Here is a 22,439-nt window from a genome sequence, read left to right on the forward strand (position 1 = left end):
CTTCTCCAGTCCCCACTCTCATCTCTTCAAATCCTAAGCCTGGTGATTTTCTTTATGAGATCTCTCTGAATTCAGTCCCTTTTTTTTTTTTTTTTTTTTTAAATCGTATTTCACTGCCTTGGTTTGGGCCTTAATCATTTTTCTCTTGGATTATTGTAGTTTATCTTCCTAGCTGGAATGTCTGCCTCCAAACTCATCTCATTTTACCTATCTTTCATGCTTCTGTGTGGAATTAGAGTTTTAAAACAAAACTGTTGTTAATCCTCTGCCTAAAATCCTTTGGTGGCTCTCCATGACATTGGATGGTGTCCAGACCTCTCAGCCAGCCAGAATAGCCCATTGTGTTACCCCCCTGCAGGTCATCCCTTTCTTGGCCCCTAGCCCACACTATGTTCTCTCTCTCCCCAAGCAGAGTAGAGCAGTGGCAATGTCTTCTTTATTTTCATACTCATCTTTGAGCCCAACACAAAGCCTAGCGCTTTATAGGGGACCAATAAATATTTACTAAAAATAATGAATGAAGGGAAAACATGAATTTGGTGGAAAATCTTTGAGATTTTTGTCAACAATCCAAGTAGAGGCTGAAAGAAAGTTATCCCAGACTAGACACTCTAAAGAATTCATTATAATAATGGAGAAACAAAGGTATTGTGGTCTAGTCTACCAAAGCTTATTCTTAACTTTTTCTTGGCAAGACACTTCTCTTTTCACACTTTTAAAGCTTATTTTTCTTTCTTTCTCTAGATTCTGACCTAAAAAGAACTTTAAATATTATGTTGTGGAGGGTTGCTTTGGAACATTACTGGCTGCAGATTGTTCTCTGACCACAGAGAACTTACTGAATCACCCTTCAGGATGTTTTCTCTGCCTTCTACTTATTTTTCCCCACTGTAGAGCAGTAAGGAAAATTAAATTGTTTTTGCTGCAAAGCACAAGCCAATTATATATATGCTCTATCAGAATAAATGCCATCCCTCCCTTCCTTAATCTTAGATAACATGGAGTATTGTAACCTATTAAAGTATTTGCTTAATAGGTAGGACGTTTGGAGAAAGGAAAGGCTAAAAAACTGTGCTTGAAATGATAAAAGGAAAGGAAAAGCACAGAACAGTGCTTGAAATGATAAAGAGGAACTATATAGAGGAGACATGAGTCAAAGTCACAGAGATATTTTCCCCCATGGTTAGTGTCTTAAGCATGGGTGCTGGAGTCAGATGCCTGAGCTCCAATCCCATTTCCACTACTTACTGGCTGCATCACCTTGTAAGTTGGTTAACTTCCTCAAATTCTCATTTTCTCCTTTGTAAAATAATAGTACCTGCCTCATAGAAGTGTTATGCAAATTAAAGATGATAGCATAAATAAAGTACTTAGCACAGTATCTGACAAAGTTAGTACTATTACTTGGCTAATATCTGTTAGCAGTGAACCCTAAAGACCCACAACAGGAATGGCTTAAACAAAATAGAAGCTTATTTCCTTTTCATGTAGAGATCTCCAAGTAGAAACCCCAGAGCTGGACCTCAAGGTCTTGAGGGACCCAAACCCTTTCCAGTTCACTACTCCACCATTCCTAAGATATGACTTTCCTCCTCATGATCCAAGATGGTGTCAAGAGCTCCAACCATGTTCTCAGCAGCAGGATGGAGGAAATAATAAAGAAAAAAAGGTCAAAATAGTGGCATGTCCTATTAGCTGTCTTAAAGGAAACATCTCAGGGGATACCTGAGGTAATTTTGTCCACACACTAAATGCAGGACTGACCTTCATTATCATACAACCCCATTTCAAACTTTTAATTTTTCAAGCATCATTAAAGTTATAACCTATAGTCTGCTATGGCTCTCTATGATTATGAAATCTTTTTTCTGTTATGGTTCAACAATACTGATTAACTAAAACACAGAACAATATTACTAAATTGAATATCACTCGGTGTTTTGCATAAGGCTACCTTTGAAATACTGTTGTGTCGGTGTTGTGGATATACCAGAATTGTTCAGATTTTAGTCTACACTGCAAAATATGAATTTCCGTCCCCTTTGCAAGTCAGTGCAGTGTTAAGCCCATAGGGCGAGGTTTACATTGTAGGCAGATTGTATAACAAAATGCTTCCATCAAGAATGCTCTGGGGCAGAAGTGGCCAAGGAAGGAAGTGTGACAGAAAACAAGGTGATGTGGCAGGAAGATTAGCTTTGTTCCAAGATTCACATGAATAATAGATGCAGTGTAATACAGAATAAAACAATGGTAAAAAAAAATTAAAAACCCACTGAAATGATAGCACCTCAAGGTCACACATCACACTAGAGATGTACAAGCAGGATGAATTACTGCCATAGGGAAGTCTGAAATGTGGTTTCTGTGTCTCCTTGCTCTGTTAAATGACTTACTTGGCAGCTATTTCTTGTGACAAGCAGTAGGATTACTGGGTATAAGGCAATAATTGGAGTGTAGGATCTCTTGGTCTGTGGCATGTTCTGCTTTGTAACTGATCAAAATGCTGTATCTAGGGACATCTTACTCAATATTTTTAATTACAGTAAAGCCTCTGCCAATTCAGTTTTATAAATCCTTGTGTTGCTGCCTTTTCATGCCAATCAGTAGAACACAGTCTTATAGAGTTGATGCAAGACTGGGTGTATTTGTGAACTAAATAAGATTTTATAACAGTATAATTGGGCTAATTTTGACAAGCAAATATGTTAGCACTATCAGTACTAAATATAAGCCCTAGCAATGACTAAGATACAGGAACCTAAAAACAACAGAATCATGTTCTTCATTTGAGATATTTTTTTTAAATCAGTTCTCTCCTAACTGCTATAAGAAATAGGCTGATGGAGGTAGGCAGGATAACAACTTTCAGATGATAGACTCACTACCCCTTTGGTTCATTCACTAGAGAAGCAAAAGAGTAAGTGGACATTGCTTTTTCTTATCTAACGTTTAAAGAGTTTTTAATGAGCTTCTTTTGAGTATCTAATGTAACAAATTATAAAATATATAAGTGATATTTAACTGTGGAAGACACTTTTAGTTACCTGTTAAATATCTTTTCACTTCCTTCTTGCTGCCAGAATCCAGATTCTATGAAGGGTAGGAACATTCACCTAAATCTATGCTTACATAGCTTGTTTTGCAGTTAGAAGTGTGTTGGAGTTGTGGTCAATGAAACAAAGGTGGAATTTGGCTGAGTTTTCTAGGAAAGCATTTGTTCTCGTGATAAAAATAGACAGACGCAGCTGGCATTGCTCTCCATTCCATTCGGCCTTTTTCCTTCCTTGAAACCTTGATGTCCGAAGCTGCAATAGCTGTTTTACAACTTTGAGGTGAAATGCATAAGGTAAAAGCCCAGAGAATAACTGAGTCTGGCTTTGATGTCTCTGAGAGTGGACAATGCCACAGCCTACTGCCTCCAAACATCTCATGGGTGAATCCCATTTATTTAAGTCACTGGAATTGGGTTTTCTGTTACTTAGTCATGTAACATCCCTATCAAAGTGTGTACCTAATCAAAACCCAGGCTCATATAGAATTTGTTGCTTGCTGCCAAGAATAATGTAGAGTAGAATATTTCAATGGCTTATGAATAAGTTAAAAGGAAGACACAAACCTTATTTTCTTCAGTCTTTCTATTTTATTTAAATTCAAGTTAGTTAATATATATAGTGTAGTGTTAGTTTCAGGAGTAGAATTTAATGATTCATCACTTACATATAACACCCAATGCTCTGTATAAGTGCCCTCCTTAATATCCATTACCCACATAGCCCAACCCCCCATCCTACCTCCCCTCCAGAAACCTTCAGTTTGTTCTCTGTAGTTAAGGGTCTTTTTGGTTTGCTTCCCTCTGTTTTTTTCTTTTCTTTTTCCTTCCCTTCTCCTATGTTCATCTGTTTTCTTTCTTAAATTCCACATATCGGTGAAATCGATATGCTATTTGTCTTTCTCTGACTGACTTACTTAGCCTAGTGTAATACTCTCTAGTTCCATCCATGTCATTGCAAATGCCAAGATCACATTCTTTTTGATAGCTGAGTAATATTCTGTTGTGTATATATACCACATCTTCTTTATCCATTCATCAGTTAATGGAAATTTGGGCTCTTTCCGTATTTTGGCTATTGTTGATAGGGCTGCTATAAACATTGGGTTCATGTGCCCCTTCAAGTCAGCATTTTTGCATGCTTTGGATAAATACCTAGTAGTGCAATTACTGGATTATAGGGTAGTTTTATTTTTAACATTCTGAGGAAACTCCATACTGTTTTTCTTTTTTTTTTTTTTTCTTTTTTTTTTTATTTATGATAGTCACAGAGAGAGAGAGAGAGGCAGAGACACAGGCAGAGGGAGAAGCAGGCTCCATGCACCGGGAGCCTGATGTGGGATTCGATCCCGGGTCTCCAGGATCGCGCCCTGGGCCAAAGGCAGGCGTCAAACCGCTGCGCCACCCAGGGATCCCCATACTGTTTTTCAAAGAGGCTGTACCAGGATACAAACCTTATCTTTAAAGCTGGGCTGATAGGGTATATTCAGAATTCTGGGAGTTGAATTTATTATGCTGGTTATTCTCCATTACCACCCCTGAGATACATTCTCTGTCCCCTCTGGCCTCCTCTGTGCCCTGAGAGGCTGACCTATGAATTGTATCTCCTGATCCTCTGGCTTCTGTTTCAACCAGTGGTAAGTACCAATAGGAGAATGAAGATTGGGAGGTACAGAAAATAATATCTTAACAAGAACTAGATTTTCCTTTTTAGAATAACTATTCTGTGTTCCTGAATCTAGTGACTAGAGTTAGTACCAATGTTTAAAACTAATATTTTTGCTTTTCAAAATTAGCCCAAGGGCACCTGGGTGGCTCAGTGGTTGAGCACCTGTCTTTGGCTCAAGTCGTGATTCTGCAGTCCTAGGATCAAGTCCTGCATCAAGCTCCCTGCGAGGAGCCTGTTTCTCCCTCTGCCTATGTCTCTGCCTCTCTCACTGTGTCTCTCATGTATAAATAAATAAAATCTTTAAAAAAAATTATGCTGTTAACTTGAATGTGTGTTTAGTTCCCAAACATATCTAATCTAATTGTGCATCAACTCTAAAACCTGACTTATGGATTGTCTTACAAAGGCAGAAGGACTAGAATTTTGTGATCTGAATCAGCAAAGATTTTACAACCCAATAAAAATGTTGAATAAAATGTGATAAGTGGTGGGAGAGTGAAGTTGGGCTGTGTCTTCTCTTCTCTCTCCCACTTTGAACAGAATTCTCTGGCAAAGTCTGGATTCTTCAACCGCACTCCCATTACCACCCCTCAGCTTCCACGTGCTCAAAATCCCTGAGTTCCCAACATAGCTTACCTACTGTTGCCCCTGAGGTGTAAGGGTGGTAACCATGCTTCTGTGCTTAGTTTCTAAAGGCATCAATACCTCAAGTCAGTTCCTTATCTTAGCCCACATTTAAATGAATCCACCCAAGATGGATTCTTTGTTTTCTCCCAGAATTCTGTCCAATACACTATTTTTAGATCTGAATTTCTAAAATTAATAATTTATTTGACAAAAGCCATCAATCATCTTTGAAAAAAATTGTCTGGATTTGGCCATTGACCTGATACACTCAACTGAGATCTTGTTGATTTGTGTAGTGCCATGAGCAATGTAGTCCATTAATACAAATGAACTCATTAGGGGCAACTTTAATATTTGCTAATGGGTTTGTATTCCATTCTCTTTTATGGCCATGATGAACAGTCAAAGATATTTCAACTTTATTTCAACTGCACAGATATATTGCCTGGGGTTAGGTATTCTCATCTAATACAATATTTGCAAAGCCATTTTATAATTATTTCTAAGTTTATCCTAATAACCTTCCTGTGAACAGGGTCAATATTATTATAATCCTTATTTTAGAACTCTGGTTTCCGAGGAAGAATGATTTGTCCCAGGTTATACTGCATGCTACTTAAGTTAGGTCTAGAACACAGAGTTTCTCAGTGTTGTTCTTGAGTTACTGCCTTAGCTTCTCATCCAAAAAGTAATGTACCACCTAACTTTAAAACAGAGCCTGTTGCATATCTGTGCCTTGTTGACAGTAACCCATCATATTTTAGCATGAATTCTTTCTGATTGCTCTGATAATGCCATGGAATAATTTTGTGTAACACTGAATGCACCTCTGCAAAGACAGAGGGACAGAGATGTCTGAGGTAAGAGTGGGATTTTCTAAAATTTGTCAGTTTAACTATACTTTAATAAGAGAGAGGTGTCCTGTCTCCCTGATCCTTTCCATTTCCTTCTCCACCTAGCAGGCAGTCACTTTAATGCTTTGGCTGTTTGTTTTCTGCAGTTACAGAAAACATAGAAGTGCCTATACTTCTATGTCTTGGTTTTTACATTTTAGATTTTTCTCTATTGACACTGTTTTCTGGAAGATAAGGGTTTAATTCTTTCAGTTGTTCCCCTCTAAACTTATACTGTCCCCATTTCTCCAACACAGCCATATCATAGTTTTGGTTCCATCTTCCTGAAGACATGGCTTATATTGTCTTATTCCAGTCTGGACTGGTCTCTTGCTTAGCCTGGTCTAGGCTTGGCCCTCACTTCACTGGCATTCTGGAAATTCCCTTTGCCTTTCTACGATGCCCCATTTCTTGGAGTCCATATTCTTTTCTACCGACTCGTCAGTTTTTGTTGTTGGGTTTTATGGGTTTTTTTATTTGGTCTCTTGTTCCATTTTGTAGTACCGCATCATTCGGTTGTTTCCTAAATAAATGCACATGGTAATAAAATATTTTAGACAATCACTTGATAAAAGCTTTTCAGGGCATAGAACTCTGAAAGGAAATATTTCCCCCTTAGTTTTTAAAGGCAGGCACCACTTCCAGGTCCCAGTGTTGCTGTTGAGAAGTCTGATAGCCGTATGATTCCCACTGCTTTGTATGTTTCCTGTTCTTTTTTCTTTTTCTGGAAAGCATTAGAATTTTCTCTTTAAGCCCAATATTCAGAAATTTTATAATGCTATGTCTTGATTTGGTTCTACATTAATCCATTGTGAGTAGCAAATAATATGCAAATTCATATTCCTCTTGTGGGAAAATTTTTGCATTTAACTTCATTCTGTTTAACCTTTTTGGAACTTTTATTATTTGAAGAGGCTCTGGTTGTTGTTGTTATCCTTTCTTTTCCTTTTTCCTTCTCTTGATTTTGTTCTATTTCCTGGAGAGTTTCGGAATTTTATTTTGTACCCCTACTAATCAAGTTTCCATTTCTATTATTTAAAATTTTTTTTAAAGCACTCTCTTTGCATTTTTTAAAAATTTTTTTAATTTTTATTTATTTATGATAGTCACAGAGAGAGAGAGAGAGAGAGAGAGGCAGAGACACAGGCAGAGGGAGAAGCAGGCTCCATGCACCGAGAGCCTGATGTGGGATTCGATCCCGGGTCTCCAGGATCGCACCCTGGGCCAAAGGCAGGCGCCAAACCGCTGCGCCACCCAGGGATCCCTGCATTTATTTTTTATTGAAATTTTGTTTTTAGTTCTCTGAGTATTTCCTTCTGTTCTTACTTCATCAATGTAATCTCTTATATCTCTGAGATATTGATGATAGATCTTTTTAAAATTACCTTGTCCTTGTGTTGTTCTTATTTCTTCTAAGTACCTTCTTCTCCCTGTATATTTGCTTTATATCTCAAACATACAAATCTTAAAGATTTGGCTTTCTGGTCATATTTAAGAATGAGGCTATCCAGTTGTTAATTGGAGGCTCTAAATGCAAGTTTAGGGTTTAAGGTCTGTTGGGCTTGACTCTAGTGATCTTGCTGGTCCCCTTTCACTAGGGACCCCCAATTCTTCTCCATGGGCTGGTCAGATTCTTCCCCTAGAACTATCTTCCACTCTCCTACCTGGGCCTTGGCTCCCAGAGGTTGTGAGCTGGGAAGGGGTCTTGACATTTAGTACACTTTCACCTAATTCCTATTCACTGTGATAATCCCACCCATTGTCAGCTGTACAGTCCAGGATACCACCCCTTCTGGAGAGTAAACCTTTAGTCTTTGGTTAAGCTGCTTCTTAAATGTTCTTTTAACCAATTTTTCCATTTTCAGCCTTGCTTTTACCCCTCTTTTTAGAGGTAGCTGGTACTGTCAATTCCTTATTTGTGGTACAAATCACATTGCTTCCTAGTTCCACTTCTGCTAGCATAGATTTTATCTGTCTAAGGTATCAAGTGCTTCTCTATTTGATTTTTAGCTTCCGTGTGCTCATGGCAGTCCTTCAGCTCCAATGCTCTTTGCCCTGTGGTTTATATCAATAGTTGTCATTAATAGGAACTAAAGAGGGAAGAGATGTGAAGGCTTGTGTTAAATCCAATTTCCTTAGCCAGTATAGCCCTCAGTTTTATTCCCCAGCCCCTGGCCTTTAGTAGATACCCAGAAAAGTTTATTGGAAGAATAAATGAGAACTGCTTATAGAGAGGAAGCTACACATTATGTCCGTATTTCTTGCTTAGCTGTGCTTTGTAAACTGCCAGAGGTGAAAGTGAAACTATGTCTATCAAGTACATAGGTTTCTAGGTTTGATGATTAATCTTTGTGTCTCAAGCCTCTCCTGAAAAATCTGGTAATGTCTCTGAAAGTAGGCAACTCTGTTTAGGAGTCCATTCCTTTTATATTGGTGATTTGATCTTGAAACTGGAATTAAATATGCTCTGATGGGTACAGCCCTCAACTCTTGAGACTGGGTCAGTCTTTGAAATACCAGAATAATGGTGTGAATTTTACTCTACAATTTTGAGTGTAAAAATTTCACATTTTTTAAAAACCATAAGTCAATATTAATCTTCTTCAGGCCTCTATCCCACCAGAATACAATCAAATTCCATCCTAGTTATACTGGAGTCCCCTTCCTTTATGTTTAGGTGGACAAAACATTTCAACATCTAAGAAAGAGCCTTTCTCATTTTTTACTGTACTGTGTCCAAAATCACATGGTTCCAGAGGGTGGGCAGCTCTGCTGCTCTGGACCAAGGCCAAGCACTGAGTCTTTAGTCACACCTCCATGACCAGAGCAGAAATCCATTAGAAGTTCTGGCACCTGCTAGCATCTCTACTCCAAGGGAGTGGAGGGACTGGCTAACTCTTCCCTGTTCAATTGCCTTTTTGAGTATAGGAGCAGAAGGAACTCTTGGAATCTCCTTCAGGTCTTCCTGTTTCCAGTGACATTACCTCCTCTAGGATTATCCTCTCCGTCCTCTCCTCCTCTAGGATTATCCTGCATAATCTCCCACATAATGCTGGTCTTTCTTCAGGAGGATGTGGAGGAATGACACAGTGAAACTAGTCAGGGTTTTTTGTTTGTTTGTTTTTGTTTTTGTTTTTGTTTTTCACTGATTGGCCTGGAAAAAAACCAGTATTTTAGGAATGATCAAAACTCTTTGATGATTAGAATGAAGACTTTGAGCCCGAATGAGAGTGTATGTCTAAAAGAAACCATTCCAGCTACATTGAAGACTGCTCTGTTTTCTTCTTATGGTTTAATTGATTGCAGTGTCCCTCCTCCCATGCTAGGAAATACATCTTATGGAAAGATTTTTATAATTTTTTTTCCTAGATTAGACTCTAGCCAGCTGCCAGGGAATAAAACAGTAAGGGCTATACTAGTTAAAGAAGTTAGATTTGATATAGTCATTAATCTGGCAAGGGCTGAAAATGATATAATTACTACTCAGTTTCTTTGTATTCTCTATAGGGTGAATTTTTCTAATTTTATCTTTGTCAATTAAATTCTTTTCTCGTTTCTTTCTTGTAATTGTCATGAGAGAGTTGGGGAAAAAGAAATATGACTTTTGAGCAGAGGTTGTAGATTTTGTGTGCTGGAATTACCTAGAAAGTTTACAAGATACCAATCTCTGAAGCTCATCCCAGAAACTGATTTGATTAGCTTGAGGTGCAACCTGGGTGATGGATTATTAAAAGCTCCTTACTTGATTCAGATGTGCAGTAAATGTTGATAACCACTACCTTAAAGTACATTAAAACTGACATATGTAAAAATAGTTGATTTGTTCTACCTTAATTAAATCAGCAAGGCAGAAATTTAGGGGATGGGCATTTAATCTCAGTAAAAATTCTGGGAATAAAAGTACATTTTACAGTTTGTTTTGTTTTGTTTTATGAATGTAGCCAGCACAACCGCTGGCATGCCAAAAAAGGCATCACATGGAAAGGACTTGGAAGCAATTAGGAGATGGTTTTACTGTTTTGCACTGCCCCCAAATTTTCTTACCCTTGCCAGTTTTCAAGACAACGTTTGGCTTCCCTAAATGTTTATTTCCCCAGGGTTTGAATTGAGCTCTCACATATCATAGACTTCCTGGAGCACACTGCTGATGGAGGTGGAGATTTTCTCAGAAGAAAACAAAAGCCAAATGATGTTCCCGGTAGAAAAGGACCACATTTAAATGCATCTTTTTAAGTGCTGACTGTCTTCAACTGTCCTGTCCCTCTCTTCTTTCACAAAATCCCCACCCTCTGTAGCTCTAATATTACTTTTGTTTTGCTAAATTTATGTTCATTGATTTTTTTTCCATCCATGGTGTTCTAGGATGTAGTCAAATTTCTCTGCATCCAATTCTCAACTATAAACATGAAGTCCTAAATTAATTGTAATAACTTGTGCTCTACTTATTAATTACTGTTTTGATCATGAAGTCATGACTAGATAGAAATTTTCATTTAAAATAAGATAATAATTTGATTGATAATTGATGTAAAAGTCAAAAGAGTTGCCCTAGGGAGACCACAAGTGTGATATATAAAACTGGATGTATCAATTACACCAAAAACCATAAATACCTAGGAAAGAACCTAACCAAGGAGGTAAAGGATCTGTACTCTAAAAACTACAGAACATTTATGAAAGAAATTGAGGAAGACACAAAGAGATAGAAAAGCATTCCATGCTGATGGATTGGAAAAATAAATATTGTGAAAATGTCTATGCTACCCAGAGAAATCTACACATTCAATGTGATCTCTATCAAAATACCATGGACTTTTTTCACAGAGTTAGAACAAATAATTCTAAGACTTGTATGGAACAAAAAGAACCCCGAATAGCCAGAGGGATGTTGAAAAAGAAAACCAAAACTGGGGACATCACAATGCATTACTTCAAGCTATATTACAAAGTTATGATCATCAAGATAGCATGGTACTGGCACAAAAATAGACACATAGATCAATGGAGCAGAATAGAGAACCCAGAAATGGACCCTCAACTCTATGGTCAACTCATCTTTGACAAAGCAGGAATGAATATCCAGTGGAAAAAAGAGTCTCTTCAGTAAATGGCGTTGGAAAAATTGGACAGCAACATGCAGAAGAATGAAGCTAAACCATTCTCTTACACTAGACACAAAGATAAACTCAAAATGGATGAAAGACCTAAATGTGAGACAGGAATCCATCAAAATCCTAGAGGAGAACACAGGCAACACCTTTTTTGAACTTGGCCACAGCAACTACTTGCAAGATACATCCATGAAGGCAAGAGAAACAAAAGCAAAAATGAACTATTGGGACTTAATCAAGATAAAAAGCTTCTGCACAGCAAAAGAAACAGTCAACAAAACTAAAAGACAACCTACAGAATGGGAGAAGATATTTGCAAATGACATATCAGATAAAGGGCTAGTATCCAAGATCTATAAAGAACTTATTAAACTCAACAGCAAAAAAACAAACAATCCAATCATGAAACGGGCAAAAAAAAGAACAGAAATTTCACCAAAGAAGACATAGACATGGCCAACAAGCACATGAGAAAATGGAGAAAATGCTCTGTATCACTTGCCATCAGGGAAATACAAATCAAAACCACAATGAGATCCCACCTCACACCAGTGAGAATGGGGAAAATTAACAAGATAGGAAACAACAATTGTTGGAGAGGATGTGGAGAAAGGGAAACCCTCTTGCACTGTTGGTGGGAATGTGAACTGGTGCAGCCACTCTGGAAAACTGTGTGGAGGTTCCTCAAAGAGTTAGAAATAGAGCTACCCTATGACTCAGCAATTGCACCACTGGGGATTTACCCCAAAGATACAGATGCAGTGAAAGACTGAGACACCTGCACCCCGATGTTTATAGCAACAATGTCCACAATAGCCAAACTGTGGAAAGAGCATCAGTGTCCATTGAAAGATGAATGGATAAAGAATATGTGGTCTATATATACAATTCAATATTATTTGGCCATTGGAAATGACGAATACCCACCAGTTGCTTCAATGTGGATAGAACTAGAGGGTCTTATGCTGAGTGAAGTAAGTCAATCGGAGAAGAACAAACATTATATGGTTTCATTCATTCAAGGAACATAAAAAATAGTGAAGGAGAGAAAATGAGTGGGAAATATCAGAGAGGGAGACAGAGCATGAGAGACTCCTAACTCTGAGAAATGAACAAGGGGTAGTGGAAGGGGAGGTGGGTGGGAGGATGGGGTGACTGGGTGATGGGCACTGAGGGGGCTCTTGACGGGATGAGCACCGCGTGTTATACTATATGTTGGCAAATCGAACTCCAATAAAAAAATATACCAAAAAAAAAAAAAAAAGAAGATGCGGTCTATATATACAATGGAATATTACTCAGCTATCAGAAAGGATGAATACCCACCATTTATATTGATGTGGATGGACCTAGAGAATATTATGCCGAGTGAAATTATGCCGAGTCAGTTGGAGAAAGACAGTTATCATATGGCTTCACTCATATGTGGAATATAAGAAATAGTGAAAGGGACCATAAAGGAATGGGGGGGGAACTGAATGGGGAAAAATTAGAGGGGAAGACAAACCATAAGAGACTCCTAACTCTGGGAAACAAACAAAGCATTGCAGAAGGGGAGGTGGGTGGGGTGATGGGGTAACTGGATGACAAGCATTAAGGAGGACATGTGATGTGATGAGCACTGGGTGTTATACTATATGTTGGGAAATTGAATTTAAATTAAAAAAAAAAAGAACTGGATGTATCAGAGGAGATTGATAGAAAGCATTGACTGTCTTGGCACTAAATCAGAAGACCTGAGTCCTATTGCTGCCTCTATTTATTTTTTATTTTTTAAAGATTTTATTTATTTATTCATGAAGGACACACACAGAGAGAGAGAGAGAGAGAGAGAGAGGCAGAGACACAGGTAGCGGGAGAAGCAGGCTCCATGCAGGAAGCCTCATGTGGGACTCGATCCCAGGACTCTGGGATCACACCCTGAGCCAAAGGCAGATGCTCAATAACTGAGCCAACCTGGCATCCCCCTGCTGCTGCCTCTATAGTGCAATACTGTATGGTGTTGGGTAACTCAGTTATGGAACTGTGCCCATGTTTCTTCATACATAAAACGGATTTCATGTTATTACCCCTCGCATGGTTGCTGTGAAGATTTTTTTCAGTACTTTTTCCCCACCACAGCACATTCACTAGGATACAGAACCAATTTCATTGTGCCCATGTTTTTGAGTAGATATTTTACTCTAGATTGTAGTATTCAAGCTTTAGTCTGTATCAAAATCACCTAGAAGACTTGTTGAAACATATTGTCAGCCCCCAACCCATATATCTGATTCATTAGATATGGAGCAGGCCCCCCTATTTTTATTTCTAAGTTCCCAGATGATGCTGATGCCTTTGGACAGGAGACCACACTATGAGAACTGCTACTCTAGAGCTTGTTTTCACATAGACAAGTCTTCAGCAAACTTTGGTGTTATCGGCTGAGTTGTGTTCCTGCCCCAAACGATATGTGGAAGCCTTAACTCTCAATGTGACTGTATTTAGATATAGGAATTTTAAGGAGGTAATTAAGACTACATGAGGTCCTAGTGAATTGGGGGCCTTATCCAATGGGCCTGGTGTCTTTACAAAATGAGAGATTCATACCAGGGATGTGCTCACAGAGAGAAAGGGCCATGTGAGGATACAGAGAGAAGATGGCCATCTGCAAACCAGAGAGGCCTCAGGATAAACTAACTCTGCTGACACCTTGGTCTTGGGCTCCCAGCCCTCAGAACTGTAAGAAAGTAAATTTCTGTTGTTAAGACACCTAGTCTGTGATACTTTGTTATGGAACCCTGAGCAGACTAATAAACCTAGTTAATGAAATTTTTAGTTAATTGATGATAGTATTTTTCTTTTGTTTTCTGCACTCCTCTCTTAAAACTTCTCCACAGCTGACACACTAATCTCACCTGTTTGTCTCTACTCTCTTGGTTTCCATCCTCTTCTGGGCATTTATAGTCATTTGACTAGGTCTTTACTAATTTGGCTGCTCCTGGGTGACCCATAACCCCATGCTATCTTTTCTTTTTGTGGAAGGCTATTTTCCCTGTGGATGGGACACCATGTAGCCCCCAAGCTTATTGTATCCTTTGCCCCCATCACAGTTTCTTCATTCTCTATACACAACTGAGAACTACTAGGCAACAGAACTAAACTGGATGGTCTAATTTAAGCTACAGTGTTACTAACTGAGAGTGTTTTACCCCTCCCCTGGGACTTCCAGATTAACCAATATTTTGTTGCTCACTTCTTGGGTGCCAGACTCTGGGTTTATTATTGTGAATGTATATTGTTGAATATAATACACATTATCCCTGCTTTCATGGAGTTTACACTTCTGAAGAATGAGGTAAATGAGTTTCAAGAAATGGAATGGGACCAGTAGGTGGAGAAGATGCCTCTTTAATCCCTTTAAATATTAGTAGGAAGAAGACCAAGGACTCCTGCTATGGATCTTTGAATCCCCTGCCCCTTATGCCTACCAAGGCCAGTTCTCCCACATTTTCTAGAGTCCTGCTTTAATTAGAGGCAACTAAATTGTTGGGTGAAGTTGATGGCTTCTAGTACTAGTTCATGGTCACCCAATTATTAAGGTTGCAGGAGACGGGCAGGGAAAAGAATGAATGTGAAAAGATCTTATGGTCAGTAAACAGTCTCCTGGATGCTGTGTCATTTCCCTATGGAATGTGTTCCATATTCTTTCTGAAGGTGGATTGTGGAACTAGAGAAGGAACACATGCATGTCTTTTAGTGATTGTTTGAGGGAAAGACATTGTATTTTTCCTCTTCAAAATCTATTAAATCAGTTACTTATGTTAAGTAAAATGGATATGTGCTATCAAATAAGTACAGGTTCATAACTTCATATCATTGCAAGAACACTTATGGCAGCTTGCTTGTCACTGTGGTTCTCTGACTTTTGGAGCACTAGACCATAAGCAAAATCTCTCAATCAAAATGCTTCAGAGCTCCTAGCATGTACAAGTTAATCCTAATGAATTACTGGTCTAGGCAATGGCTCAATGACTCAAGTAAAATATTGAGTTATTTTATAAGTAGATAGTACAATTACCCAAGGGAACTAAATACAGATAAAATACTAAGGTTATACCCATTAAAAAAAACAGTTCATAACCTCTGGGTGGCAGACCCAGAGATTTTTGACAGACTCAGGTAATATAAAAAGAAATTGTGAGTAACTTTGGAAGATAGTCTCATTTATTACTCTTATCTACAGTCTTAGCACTTGAGAAATGGATTCCTGATTCAGGCTACACACTGGAATCACCTGGAGAGCTCTTAAAAATCCTTATGCCCAGGATTATGCTCAGAGAAATGATATCAGAATCTCTGGGCAGGGGAATGGGGAGGGGAGATCCAGACATCAGTATTTTTTTTTTTTTTAAACTCTATAGGCAATTCTGTTGTGCATCCAAGGTTAGGGACCACTTAAGAGAAAGAGAGGACCATGGAGAAAATGACAATGCTTTTCTTCCCATAAGTGTTGAAAAAATATTAATGAGCATTCAGACATTTGCCAGATCTCTATTATCTGGGACAATCTGCAATAATTTATACAAGTAACTTAAGTAACATGAAGGAAAGCAAAGCACACCATGAACACCCAGGTCGCTAATAAACTGACTATCGACAGCTCACGATAAGACAGTAGATACTGACATTTTGAGAGATATAAAATTAACTATATGATGAAGGTTTAATAAAACCCTAATTGAATCAAGGTTACCTGATAGGTGCAATGAATACAAATGAGGTAGACAAGATGGGATTTTTATTATTGAGGAAAATTGTACAAGTGGGGAATGTGGAAAGATTACTTTTAATTTTCATTTAAGTAGGTATGTTTAGTACAATGACAATAATCTATCAACCACTTCACCCAGGGATTTAGTTTTAGGGTAAATTGTGTTACCTTTCAGGGGACTAAAATATTTAATTAAAAAAAAAAAACTAGCTTTGCATCGGAAAAAGTAATTTCTTTTAAGTGTTAGTTCAGACAGCAGTGCCATGTTGTGAATCAGCAATATGGCTAGAAAAATCTTAGCCATTCAAGATTCATTCAGAAATATATTTCTTAGACTTTCTGAACAATAACTACATCATTCTCTCACTTTTCCCTTTCTTAAATATATTCACCTCTTTCTTTCAATGAGTTTACTAGCTTCTTAAATTCATATGTGCTGTGGTTAAGAGAGGACTGTGGAATCAGAGAACCGAGAACCTGGATACAGTTTTATCCCCTGCCCCCATGGCTGGCTTTATGACTTCGTGCGGTATCATCTTTGTGCTACAGTTCCCTCAACTGTAAGATGAACACAGTAAAAGAGTCTGCTTCATAGAACTGTTGTAAGAACTAAGTTATTTGTGGAACTCTAGGGATAGAACCTGGCTTAGTACCATATGCACTTTAGCTCTACTATTACAGTGAAGAAGATCCAATTTATGGGACCACACCCTTTCTCTTTTCCTTTTTTTCTCTTGCCTTTTGTCGGCCTTCAGGCCATTTCACTGTTAATTAGCACCTCTATGTTATCATGAGTGACAGAAATAAAGGAAGAAAATCATGGCAGTCAATTTTTGGTACTAATTACCACTTAGTTAAAAAATAAAAAGGCTGAAGCCATTAGTGAAAATGAGATTTGAGGATGTCTATAGAATTCAGTTATCTACGTTCTTCCCACACCTCAATTCTCTACCCACTTGCCCTTGACAGGGATAATCAAAGACTGGCTATCCAAACCATTTGCTCCAAATTCTGGATATACATTAGAAACATTGGGATATTTTAAAAAATGCTTTTGCTCTCGCCTTATCCCAGATTATTGTTATTGGGATATACATTTTATATTTTTAAGAAGCTCCAAAGGTGACTCTAATGTATGCTTAGGATTGATTAAGATGGATCTTGGGGGATTTCTGGTGACTTTAACAATTAGGAGGAGTAATTATTGTAATAAGGTTTGGGTATCATAGATGCATTGCACCTGGTTCTTGATTAAATTCCCTGTGAATAGTCACCTGATAGCTGATCATCAGCCCCATCTAGTCTCATTTATGTCCCTGTTCAGACCAGCCTTTTTTTTTTGAGGTAGCCCCAGATCATTCCCACAATCTTCTACTCTTACCTTAGGGCTACTGAAAACTGCTAAAAAAATAAAAATAAAAATAAATCACTGAACTTTGGAGATTTTTGCCATCATTCATCTGAAGTTTTCCCTAGAGTCAGCCTTGTTCTCCTACTTATTACCCTTGAAACCTCCTCAGTCCTCCAGCTCCCTCCCTAGTCCCTGACCTTCAGATTTCTCATTCTTTGTATATTATCCTATTAACTACTTGCTGTCCCCATTCCCACCTAAAAACTTACCTACTGTACCTGTATTTATCCTTGAATTCTAGTTTCAAAGGATTTATCCTTGCTCCTGGACAAAGCCAGACTCCACCACTTGCTCTTCAAATGTCATTATTCTATCAATTACTTTTTGGAGCTTATATTTTCAAATTTGTTTTCGTCATTGGCTTTTTAAAAAAGATTTTATTTATTTATTTGTTTATTTATTTATTTATTTATTTATTTATTTATTTATTTATTTATGAGAGACAGAGAGAGAGAGAGAGAGCGCGGCAGAGGTACAGGCAGAGGCAGAAGCAGGCTCCACGCAGGGAGCCCGATGTGGGACTCGATCCTGAGACTCCAGGACCACGTCCTGGACCAAAGGAAGGCGCTCAACTGCTGAGCCACCCAGGGATCCCCTCATCATTGGCTTTTTTAAAAATAAAATTTATAAAATTGGGTTTAAGTCAAGTTTATCAAACCCAAAAAACTCCCTCCCTTGGGCTTGCATTGTCCCTTTACTGCCCCACCTCTTCTTCCCTTCATCCAAGCTTCTTGAAAGGTTAATCTACAATGGTTAGGTCTATTTCTTGATTTCTGCATTACACTGTCTGTAATCTGCCTCTTGTCTGTGCCTCCTGACTGAAAGGTCTTTGGCAAAGATCATCAATGAATGTCATAATGTCCAATCTGAACAATAATTTTCAGTTTTGTTATTAAATATCTCTGCTGTCTTTGATACTGTTGGCTATTCCCTACTTCCCTAGAATTTTCTACTCTCATGGTTTCTGGGGAAAATCTCTTACCAATTCTACTACCTCTCTTACTTTTCTTTAATCCCTCCTTCCATAGTTCTCTTGGCTATCCCCAATTTCTTGATCTCCCCAGAGCTCCTTCCTCAACTCCTGGACTTCTCTATTCACATAGCCTTATCTGGGCCATCTCATCTATTCATGGCCTGTCTACTGATGACTCCCAAATGCACATCCTTAGTTTGCTTATCTTTCAGAATTTGGCTTGGCTGTCATTTCTTACTGAACATCAGGTATCTAGATGTCTTTTCCTCAGGGCCTACTTAAGTTAAATCACCTACTGAATTATATCACGATTATTTGCTTATGTGCCCCCTTCTGTGGTAAAGAACATGTGTTTTGTCTTATCCATCTTTGTAACCACACCCCATGCACTGTGCCTAACATAAAGCAGATGCTCAGTAAATATTTTTGAAATGTTAATCTATGCATTGGAATGATAGAACAGATTATTTTTAAGATAAAAATAATAGAGAATTTCAGATTGAACAGTAGGGATTAATAGTCTACAACTTCCTTGAAAAGAGCAAGGGGTTGTAAAGTGGTCTTCCAGCTCATTTTGTCAAATATTTAGAGAAGGTTAGAAGACTAACACTTGAGAATAAATGGCAAAGAAGGATGCTAAATATAAGGTTAAGTAAAAGACTTTAGAAAAATATGCATAAATTGGATCTTTTAAAAATTTTGTTTTTGTTTTCTTCCCCACTGAGTCTGCACTGTTGCTGAGAAAGGACATGCATGAGAAAGAGCAAAGCTTCTGAAGCCAGACAGTTCTAGGTTCCAATTCAAGCTCTTTAATTTGTTAGCTATACCCTGACTTCTCTAAGCCTCAGTTTCTTCTGTTACATGAAGATAATAATTCCCACTTTTACAGTTGTAGAGGGGATTACATACCAGAATAAATACAATATGTTAGCACTATAACTGTCATAGAACAGCCAGACAATAAGGAGTAACTTAACATTCTCTCATGCCTGCTATTTTATTTTTCAACTAACATTTTGTTGTTGTTTTTGGTGTAAGGGACAGAACAATTCTTATCACATTACCTTAAATAATTTAGTTCATAGTTTTAGTTTTTTGAAAATTTTTTTCCAGTTCTATTGATATGTAATTGACATACAGCACTATATAAATTTAAGATGTACGGCATAGTTAGGTGACATACATATATTGTGAAAATTATTACCACAATAAGTTAACATCCATCACCTGATATAGATACAAAAGAAAAAAATGTGGGATTTGTGTGTGTGTGTGTGTGTGTGTGTGTGCTAAGAACTATTAGGATCTATTCTCAACAACTTTCAAATATACCATATAGCAGTGTTAACTACTGTTAACAGTGTTCTACATTAAATCCCCAGTATGATTGCATTCATTTTCAAAGTATATTCTTTTTTAAATTGAAATCTGGTTGATGCCCATGTTACATTAGTTTCAGCTGTACAACGTAGTGATTTCCAAGTCTATATGCTATGCTGTGCTCACCATAAGTGTAGCTACCATCTGTCACCATACAATGCTATTATAATACCATTGACTATATTTTGTACACTGTAGCTTTGAATAACATTTTTTTATAATTACTGTGGAAATACATTCTCATTTTAGACAATTTAGAAAATACAGAAAAATATAATGAAATCATTAAAGCTACCTTTCTATCCCCCAGTGAAGTCATCAGGAGATAGGTTGGATAGATGAATCTGGAGTCTAGGAAAGAGATCTGGGCTGGCTGGATATACAAATTGGTAGTCCTCAGTGTATTCATGGAAATTGAAGCTGGGGGAGTTGGTGAATGTTGTGCGCAAGATTGCGAATCCGAGGAGGCGACACTGATGTAAGCGCACGAGGGTTTATTAGCAAGCTCAAGCTTGGGTCCAAGTATACCCGACACAACAGAGCAGAGACTTGGACCCCGAAGTGGGTTACAGCTGGGTTTTTTATAGGCTGGTCTAGGGGGTTTTCAGAAGGGGTGGAGGAATTTCTCAAGTTCTGTTTACATTCTGATATGGGGCTTTCAAGGGCATTGAGCTCTGTTCTCATTCTAATATGGGAATTTCTACCACGGGTGTGGGCTCTGTTGTCTTTCTGATATGGGATTCCCTGCCAAGGACATTGAGGACATTCTGCAGTTTTTCCTGTAAAGTTCAGCTCTTATTCCCAGGGGCCTAAGATGGCTGTACTTGCGCTAATGCTAAACTTGAGGTGGAATGGCCTTAATTTTTCTTGGCCTCCACAGAACATGATTCAACATGGAGAGGGGAAACTGGTTGCTTGAATAAGGTTGAGGTTTTGATTAATACATGAGTGTGAATTTTCTAATTTCTGAACTGAAATTTTGTTTTGCCCCTTAGAGGGATTATAGGACTTTTTTTTTTTTTTTAAGATTTATTTATTTATTATAGACAGAGAGAGAATGAGAGGCAGAGGGAGGGAGAAGCAGGCTCCATGCCGGGAGCCCGATGCGGGACTCGATCCTGGGTCTCCAGGACCGCGCCCTGGGCCAAAGGCAGGCGCCAAACCGCTGAGCCAGCCAGGGATCCCGGATTATAGGACTTTGTAATATTGAAAGTAACCAAAATATTGTGAGATTGCTAGAGATTTCATAAAGAGGGGGGAAAAAACCTGTCTCAGGTGAATAAAATTGAAGTGATAGTGAGTAGAATTAAGTTGTTTTGTGATCCTGTCCACCAAGACAATCTCGTTTGAAGCATAAGGAGCTTCCTGATGATTCAGACAGTATCAGTTAGTTGTAAGAGATATTCCCAGGAAACTCAAAATATTAACTGGGCATAGGTAACAATTCTATAAACTAATAAAATGTAGGGGAATATCTGCTTACAGTAATGTCTGTGGTTTTATAAGAGTTAAGGCTAATTTGTTTTTCAGACCATAGTTAGTGAGCTGATTATTTTTCTTTAGAGACTACTCCATATTGTCAGTTTATTGGCTTTTTCTTGCTAATGGAAGCACAATATTACATATAATTCTGTTTTCTTAGAAAATGGAGCTATTAAGAAAATCTTATATTTTTTTTCTTTCAATATAATTTGGCAATTAACATTTCCTTAATTTGCCATACATATTAATTCACCAAGACAGTTACAGTCTTCTTTTAACTGCTGATCATCAGATTTCATGATACTGAGAATCCCTTTGCTCACCATCATCATTAACCATTTTATGAAAATTGGAGTTTGAGTGAGAAAGTTTTGGATTGGGGTAGAGACAGTAACGAATGGTCCATTGTAAATGTTATGCATCATACTAAAGAGTCCCTAGCCTGACACCAGATATTTATTTTTAAATAAACCAGATAAGGGACGCCTGGGTGGCTCAGCGGTTGAGTATCTGCCTTTGGCTCAGGCCGGGGTCTGGGATTGAGTCCTGCATTGGACTCCTTGAGGGGAACCTGCTTCCCCATCTGCCTATGTCTCTGCTTCTTTCTCTCACTATCTCTCATGAATAAATAAATTAAAAATCTTTTAAAAATAAATAAATAAACCAGATAAAATGTGCTGTATTTCTACAATAGCTTTATTTTTTGATGTGTCATTTCTTAGCAATTCTTGAATATTTATTTTATACAGTTTTTGGAGCAACTGAGGCCTTCCTCAATTTCTGTTCAGCCAGATCTCAGGATAGAGATAGATGAACCTACCACTTTGTTTTTAAGTTTTTAAGGAAGGAGTAGGCAGGTATCTACTTGTGGAAGTCTGACTATTTCAAGCGAAATAGAAATTTCTTTAGCTTATCTCTTTTTTCCATTATCTTTTCTTCCCTGCATTCATGCATACCATTCATAATTGGCTGTATAAGTAAATAACTCATAATGAATCTAATTCCTATCTTTTCTAAATGCAGTTTCATTAACATTAAAGATTACTGGAGCAGTCTGTCATATCAAATCATTGTACTAATTCAAAAACATA

General features: G+C 37.9%; 1 protein-coding gene across 1 annotated transcript in view; it reads right to left on the reverse strand.

Annotated features, from left to right (window-relative positions):
* Window positions 1–20,361, reverse strand: part of SERTM1 (serine rich and transmembrane domain containing 1) — a 68,695-nt gene extending 48,334 nt beyond the window's left edge. Inside the window, exon 1 of the mRNA XM_038573240.1 lies at window positions 20,162–20,361. The gene's annotated coding sequence lies outside the window, so the exon portion shown is untranslated. The remainder of the gene's footprint in view (window positions 1–20,161) is intronic.
* Between the last annotated feature and the right edge of the window lie 2,078 nt (window positions 20,362–22,439).

This window comes from Canis lupus, chromosome 25 (genome assembly GCF_011100685.1).
Source record: "Canis lupus familiaris isolate Mischka breed German Shepherd chromosome 25, alternate assembly UU_Cfam_GSD_1.0, whole genome shotgun sequence".
Classification (NCBI taxonomy): Eukaryota; Metazoa; Chordata; class Mammalia; order Carnivora; family Canidae; genus Canis; species Canis lupus.